Here is an 8,197-nt window from a genome sequence, read left to right on the forward strand (position 1 = left end):
ATATATATATATATATATATATATATATATATATATATATATATATATATATATATATATATATATATATATATATATATATATATATATATACTAGTAGTGTACCCGCGCGGCGGCGACTATTTATTTCATTCCGACGATTAGTTTCTGATCGAAAGTTAGTGTCATTACGGTGGTCGTCAAATTGTTTCATTTCGATTTGTTTCATTTCGGCGATTTGTTTCTTTGGGCGATCAGCTGTCTCTAGACCGGCAAGAAATAATAATTTTCGTCTATTACTCTTTAACTTAACTAACACCTGACAGCGATTAGTTTCATTTAAGGAATAATGTTAAGATGATGATAAATTTCCATTTTATTTGTTTCATTTAGAGTTTAAAAGGTAAAATATGTTATATTAAAAAGATAATGACTATGTTTAAAATAAAATATGTTTTTTTTGCGAGCCTCAACATGTGAAAAGTTAAATATTAAATTATATATCGTTTTTCATTCTTTTGCATTTTGTTTCCAATGTGGCAAATTTATTTATTTTATATTTGTATGAATAAGGCTTATTAATAGTAAATTATAAAATGTATCATAAGAAATCATGTATTTCGATATCAAAAGTGTTGATTTTTTTGACGTTTTCGATTTTTCTCTATTTACTATACAAAATCGTAGTTGTTAAACATTTTTGTATACATTAACTGGTATCATTTTAAGGTTTGGTATTATAAATCATAAGTAAACGACTTTCTACTTTAATTATAAAAAATCATTTATATGAATAAGAGATTATAATGTTTTTATTATATGCTGACTTTAGTATTATTTTTACATCAAATATCAAATATCTAGCATGAAGATAACTATTGCCGAAAAAAATACAATTTTTAAAAGCAGTAGAAATTAACAGAAGAATTATACAGTCAGAAGGTGTTCAAATCGTAATAAAATTGTTTTATTGAGTTGACAATGTCTAGGAATTAGGAGTAGACAACTGGTAATGGTAATGAAAAAAGCAATGTAAGGGATTTAGAACGAAACGATGCTTTTTTGCTTAACTTTTCAAATCAATGTTCTTAAAACTTTTAAAATTCTTAAAACTTTTATTTCGTATTATCATATTAGCTTCTCTTTGTATTGCATATTTAAGACACATATTTTTAAAAAAAAATATACATATATAATAAAATTGAAATTTAAACAGCTTCAACCTTTCCAACTAAAATATCCTAATTTGAAAGTTTACTTTTAACAGGGTTATTTTCATTTTAATTTTTTAATAACAATAATAATCAAACACAACTTTAATTTTTTATGGTTTACTTAATCAATCCATCAACTTGAAAAAAAAGAGGTTTGTTCAGTGCTGTTCTTGCCCCATCAACATTGCTGACGGCCTTTCAGTTTACCAACTCCTCTTCTTTTGTTGGTACCGATGTTTGAGAAAGCGTGGTGATATTTTAGGTTATCGAGAAAGATAAAAAATAAAGGGGCAAACTTTCCATTGATTTTCGTGAGTGGGAAATGTAAAAGGAAGCATGCTTAGTAAATTTTCAAATTAAAACATTGTTGTTTTTTTATCTCTCATCTTATACTACTATTTATAAATTTATTATATATAAAATAAAAATTTATCAGATTAGTTCTCTTTTGTAATGTTAGATGGATTTTACTTTTAAAATTTGTTATTTTCAAAACACAATTTACATGTATCTAGCTATAGTTTGAAAAACATTCAAAATACATATATATTTAACAATTGTGAAACTGAGGAAAATATAATAAAAATCAAAAATAAATTTTAAAAATAAAAAATAATAAAGTAAAACCATAAGTTTTTAATAAATAAATAAATTTATCTACCAATTTATTTTAATCTTTTTATTATAAATTTAATATTTATCTACATTGATTTTTAAACATTATGATTAAGTAACTAATCATAAGAAGTTTTGAACCAAAAGTTCAAAAATTGTTTTTAGTTGACTTCGATTCTGTCAAAACACTATCTCCATAATATATTTTGTCCTACTTTAAATCTAGTCATTCATCAACATTATATTTACATTGCAAGTAAATTTAAATCTTTTTATAAATAACATTATTCAAAATGCTTCATTTACAAACAAATATCCAAATAATTATCTAAATCTAATAACTAAGCAAAAAAATTAACAAACGTTCATGACAATAAACTTAATGTTACATTCTCATCGTATTGAAACAATTATTTTTCATCTGAAAACTCTTCTTATCGGATTAAACCAACCAAGAACTGACTTCACGACCTCCTTCTTCCCTCTTGGACCAATGTTTCAAACACAACTACAAATATGGTTCAGCAATAGAAAGGGCACAAAAACCTGAAAAATCACCATATATGGACCAAAGAATCTATCTCTCCAAAAAAAATCGCATCTTCAGTTTTTGGATCTAAAAAGTTAAAAATCTAAAAATCAAGTTATAGTCACAAACTATCTACTTGTATCGTAACGATTAATTAATTAAAATCCAGGAAAAACTTACAGAAAAATATCCATAAGCATACTAAAACCATACCTGCTTGAAATGACTTGGTGGGGCAAAAGTGGTCACGATCTGAAAAAAAAACTACAATTTTAAATAAAGTTTCAAGAATATGAGCTCCTATGTAGAATGCGTGTGTGTGTTTTTCTACAGTGTTGTTTGAGTTAGGTGGAGAAGACAGAAAGTATAAAAAGTACTAAACAACGAAAACGGTTGCAAATTCAGAATTTATATCACAAACAAAAAAAATCGAGTTTAAACACATTTTCATCAGAAATTTTTTAAAATATGGAAACACTTTTTCATACTACGTTGAAACAAAAAAAACATAAGACCAAGAAAAAAAATTTAGATTTGTAGAACACAAACTTCAGAACATCACATATTTAGATTTAAACGTCAAATCTAAAACACACGGAATTGAAATCTTCAGATCTGTAACAGAAGAACTTCAGATGCTACTGACGGAGCTTTTAGGGTTTTGTTAAAAGGAGGCGGCTGACAAAAACCCTAGCAATGTTGAAGGCGAGTCTTTGAGAGAGAGGGAGAGGGAGAGAGAAACAACAGTGGTGAATGAGAAGTTGACCATGTTAGCAAAAGCTATTGTAGGAGAAGGTGGTGGCAGTGAGGTGGTTTTTGGCAGCTTTGGTGGTGGTGTTAACAGAGAGTAGCGGTCGTGGTGGATGGTTAATTTAGGGTTTTAGAGAAGACGAAGGTGGAAGATTATGGAGGAGACGAAAGGGAGGCTTATGGTGGTGTGGTTTTGTCTGGTGACGGATGAAGCCAAGATCAGGAAAGAGGGTGAGAGAGAAACGGATGAAAATATAATAGGGTTTGAAGTGTTTGTGTTATCAGTTAGCACCATCACGACCATTGGATTCTAAGTTCCAAATCCAACAACCTACATACAAACACCTTGGCAATCTTAAGCAAGCCATGGATCACTAAATTTAGTATTTCAATCCTTGATTTCTATTGGTTGATTTATAGTTACATGGATCACTAAATTTAGTATCTCTACCATTCATTTTTGATCTAATGGCCATAAACCCTTCTCCTTGTATTTTAAGATAATTGTCTTAAAACCTTTGGGCCCACCATTATATATGGTTTATAGAATGGTATAGATATATAAGAGTATCCATATATGAATATTTTGATCATGTTAAAATTAGAACTTGTTCATATATGAATTTGAGTTCTTATATGACTATTTATAATGTGATTATTCATATATGAATACTTACATATGATTTTTCATATATGAATATGAGTACTTATATATGATTGAAATGTAATATTTATATATGAATACTTATATGTGATTGTTCATATTTTAATATTTATATATGATTTAGAATGTGTAAATCATTTTTTCATTTTGTTATTATTTTTTTGTATTGGGTTGGAATAAAAGTTGAAGAGAAAGAAATAAATTGTAGTTGTGAACACTTCAACCAGATGGGTGGTTTATGAAGACATGCTTACACAATAATAATGAAATGTGGTCTTAAAGAAATTCCTGAAAGGTACATTTTGAGACGATGGAGAAATGACGTGATATCAAGGCATTATCGTTTTAGTTGTCATCAATCTGATTCATGGGACCGTGAGAGAGTGAAGCTAGTCACTGAATCGTATTCTAGTTATGAATCATGTTTGGACATTCTAAGAGATGACAAAAAGAAATTGACTTCCTTTGCAGAGAAACAATAGACGTTGTTGAAGGAATTCAAGAGTGATTGTGCATCTGTAGGATTGAAATGCAAGACGGATGCTAAATTCGTAAGTAAGCATATGTGTGTTTCTATTCCAGAAGAGATTAATATTCATGTTCCCTAAGTTCAAAGAAATAAAGGTTATGGAATGAACAAAAGAATCCTATGTGCAAGTGAAAAAGCATGCGTTAATTCTAAAAAACAATAAAAAATGTGCTCAGGATGTGGAGAACAAGTTCCTCACAATTTACGTGCATGTTCAGTAAGAATTGCAGAAGGTCAATCAACAAAAGACATCTAGATTTTTTTTATTCGGTTATGAATACAATACTACTTCATTTTTTTTTGTTTTTATATGTTAGATCCCTTATATATATATATATATATATATATATATATATATATATATATATATATATATATATATATAATCATAAACGATTACTTAGTAAGTGAATGGTAAAGACATGTATATTCGTATGTGTTTTATAGAGTTATAATCAGGTTTGAATAAACAATATTCTTATGTGATTATGAATTTCTCATAAGCTACTACTTAAGACATTTGTATTGATATGGAAAATTCAAATGTGAAATACATGTTAATTATAAATGAATGCATCATAATAATCTTAAATGAATATATATACATCGGTATACATTGGTATTCATTGAGGAATATGGAAGTTATAATAATTTTGGATATTAATTTACTAATAAAGAAGTTCTATTCATATGTGAAGTTTGTTAAATTCTAGTGTATATCTATCTATCTCTTATAAAGGAGGCCATCCAAATGAGTATGGTTCAGGATAAACCATATATCTTGAACTATATTAATTTGAAACTCCCACTTTTTCAACTTATGTCAAACAATGTCAAATATGTTTGGAAGAACCAAAGGGGATATGATAGTAAACATTTAAATTCCAAAAAGGTGTTTGAGTGATTTTCTTAGTTTCATATTATAGTTACATATTTTTCGTTCTACTTTATTTAGATTTCAAGAAAATATTTATGGTTGTACATTTGGAACTGAAAGAAAAAAGATGAATTTATTTAAATTTATTTCTTACAATTAGTTGAACATGCATGTTCTTAGTATGCAAAATCCTATATTTTTTGTTTGATTGGGTTCCGTCGTCGGGTATTTAACCAATATAATTATCTTATTGATGAAAATTTTACTCAAATATATATGTTCATCTTAACAGAAATGAGAATGTCTTTAATTGTAAGATGAAAACTATCAAAATTATGTTTATAATATTTATTATTAAATTTTCAATGAATTAAAAACATGTCCAAAAATAACTAGGTCTCTAAATGGGACGAGCTAATGTAGCAAACCTAAAATGTTTGCAATTTTTTTTCCAACATTTTATCCCCTCATTGGTTTGCTTTAATAAATTTGATCTGATGTTAAACTATTTTTTCTACTTTTTTTCATTTGTTTCAAACATTTTCACACACTTAGAAATTTACTTTGTCATACCTCCAAATTATAGATAAAAACGAACAACCAAGGTCAACACAACTGACCACCATAATCATTAGAAATTATTTACAACATGATGAGTTGTTCAATTTTAGTGTAAAAATGAAAAAAAAATGAAAAGGGATTTTAATAAAAAACACAAATAACAAAATCTTAAATTTAAATAATATTATACAACAAAATAACATAATAATACATGCATACATATAACAACTTGTAATCATGAAATTGTAACAACTAATAATAGCCTAATTTTATTTCTTCTGTATCTTTTATATTTATAAACCTTATCTTTAGAAATATTATAACAGCTCCCATCCAAATTAGTAGGACTCAAGATAAGCCATCTATCTTGAACAATATTCAATTGAAACTCCTAACTCTTCAACTTCCTACTAATTAACCATAACATTATTATATTTTAATACTAAACTTTTCAACTTTCAACTAATTAATCACTATAACTCAAAAGTTTTTTTAGGTTATGATATTTATTTGGTATTTAGTTCTACTCTATTTTCTTAACAAAGAATTTTATATTTTAACCGTTAATTTGTATCATCTATAAATGTAAATTAGGTTTATTTTACATCATGAATGAGATATTTATATTTGATTTAGTAAAACAATATATCATACAATTGGTTTCATTAATTATTCATTAATTTTTTTTTATTGTTTTTTAAAATTACAATCATTGAAATTAGTGATTGTCAATGAGTCAAAGAGTTTATAGTTGATATGTAACTAAGTACATCATTTGTAATGTTTTATATCAATATATCTAAAAAAATGATTATATGTTGTTCTATTAATCATTCGACCGTTGTTTGGTTTGTAAAATCTTTTTGGGATATATTGTAAATAGTCGAAGTCTATTTATTTGTACTCTTCGTATGTTTTATTCACTTCGTATATTTTGTTATGTATTTGCTAATGTGTCTTTTGTACGAAGCTTCACGTCTAAGCCTTAGTATTTTTTGTACTTCCTGTTTCCTATAAATAGGAGTTGAGCATTAAGTAGATAGTAAGAGTCAGAGAATGATTGTTATAAGTTCACCCTTTTTACTATCGTTCTGTACTTGTGTTCAGCGGAAGTAATAAAGCTGAAACTAGATTATATTTACTTCTCTTGTTCAAATTACATTTGATTTACTATGATTTGATTCATACTCGATTCATCACTTCATCAATTGGTATCAGAGTAGGAATCATAATCTGCGATCTGATTTTCACTCTGATTCAAAAGGTTTTTTTAATCAAATTCTGATTCAAAAAGTTTCCGCACCTTTTGAAGTGAAAAGTGTTCTAGATCTTCAGTTGTGATTTGATTCTGCAACTGATTTGTTGAATCGAGTGTTCTACTTGATATTTATGTTCAATTCAGCAATTTGCATTCAAATTCTCTTTGATTTCTCAGATAAATTCAATCCGTACATCAATGGCGAACTTCAACTTAAACTCAATGACTTCATACTCTCATCTACTAGGATCTTCAACTAAGATTCCTATGCTCATTCCAGAATACTATGATCAATGGTCTGATCGTATGCAAGACTACTTGAATGGAATCGATGAAGAGCTTTGGCCATGCATCTCAGGGAGTGTTACTCTTCCGACAAATCTTCAACCAATTGCATCTTCATCTGGTACTACGAGTGTTGATGCTCAATCTAATCGTATGAAGAAACTTGAAAAACGATGCATAAAGGAGTTACGTGGTGTATTGCCTCCAGTTGTGTATAACTATGCAGAAGTTATACAACTGCAAAAGAAATCTGGAATAATCTCAAAGAAAAGATTCAAGGAAGCGAGAAGACGAAAATTAATTCAGTTAAGCACTGTTTGATTGAATTAAAAGATTTCAAGAAAAAAGATGGTGAGTCAATTGAAGTTTACTATGATAGGCTGAATGAGTTGATCTATAAATGTCATCGTCATGGCATTACAAGGACAACAATGGAATTCAATTTGACATTCATCATGGGTCTACGAAAGGAATGGAGGAATGTTACTTTAATGGTGAAAACACAACATTGTTTCGACACATCATCATTGAATGATTTGTATAATCTGCTAAAGACTCACGAAGGCGAGGTAAATGAAATGGCTGAAGAATCGAAATTAAGCTTGGATGGACCATTGGTTTTAGTTTCGAAAGTTTCAGAAAAGGAACAGGTTGAAGAAGAGAATTCTGATGAAGAGGGGTTTTTAATGAACTCGGATGATGAGGCAGTAGCTTTTTACTCGAACAACAGAGTTAAAAAGTTTTTCAAGAAACCGTTTAATCCAAAGATGAAACAGAGTGAGGGAAAAGGAAGTTTCATGAATAAGTCTGCAGGAGAAGAGAAGAAGAAGTTTGAAAAGAATGTTGAGAAGGTGACTGAGGTTAAGAATGAGAAGAAACTGAAAGGAGATTCGGGTGTTGACTGTCATTATTGTAATGGAGCAAATTATCTAGAAA

At 28.2% G+C, this 8,197-nt stretch overlaps 1 long non-coding RNA gene across 1 annotated transcript; it reads right to left on the minus strand.

Moving 5' to 3' along the window:
- Positions 1 to 2,121: 2,121 nt before the first annotated feature.
- LOC145162845 (uncharacterized) lies at positions 2,122 to 3,304 on the minus strand. The gene is made up of 3 exons (XR_013739374.1): positions 2,887 to 3,304; positions 2,551 to 2,589; positions 2,122 to 2,424 (listed from the first exon to the last, which is right to left on the minus strand). It is a non-coding gene; the product is annotated as an uncharacterized LOC145162845 (long non-coding RNA).
- Positions 3,305 to 8,197: the final 4,893 nt, after the last annotated feature.

Source organism: Lactuca virosa, chromosome 3 (assembly GCF_052849685.1).
Source record: "Lactuca virosa cultivar CGN04683 chromosome 3, Lactuca_virosa_CGN04683_v6, whole genome shotgun sequence".
NCBI classification, from domain to species: Eukaryota; Viridiplantae; Streptophyta; class Magnoliopsida; order Asterales; family Asteraceae; genus Lactuca; species Lactuca virosa.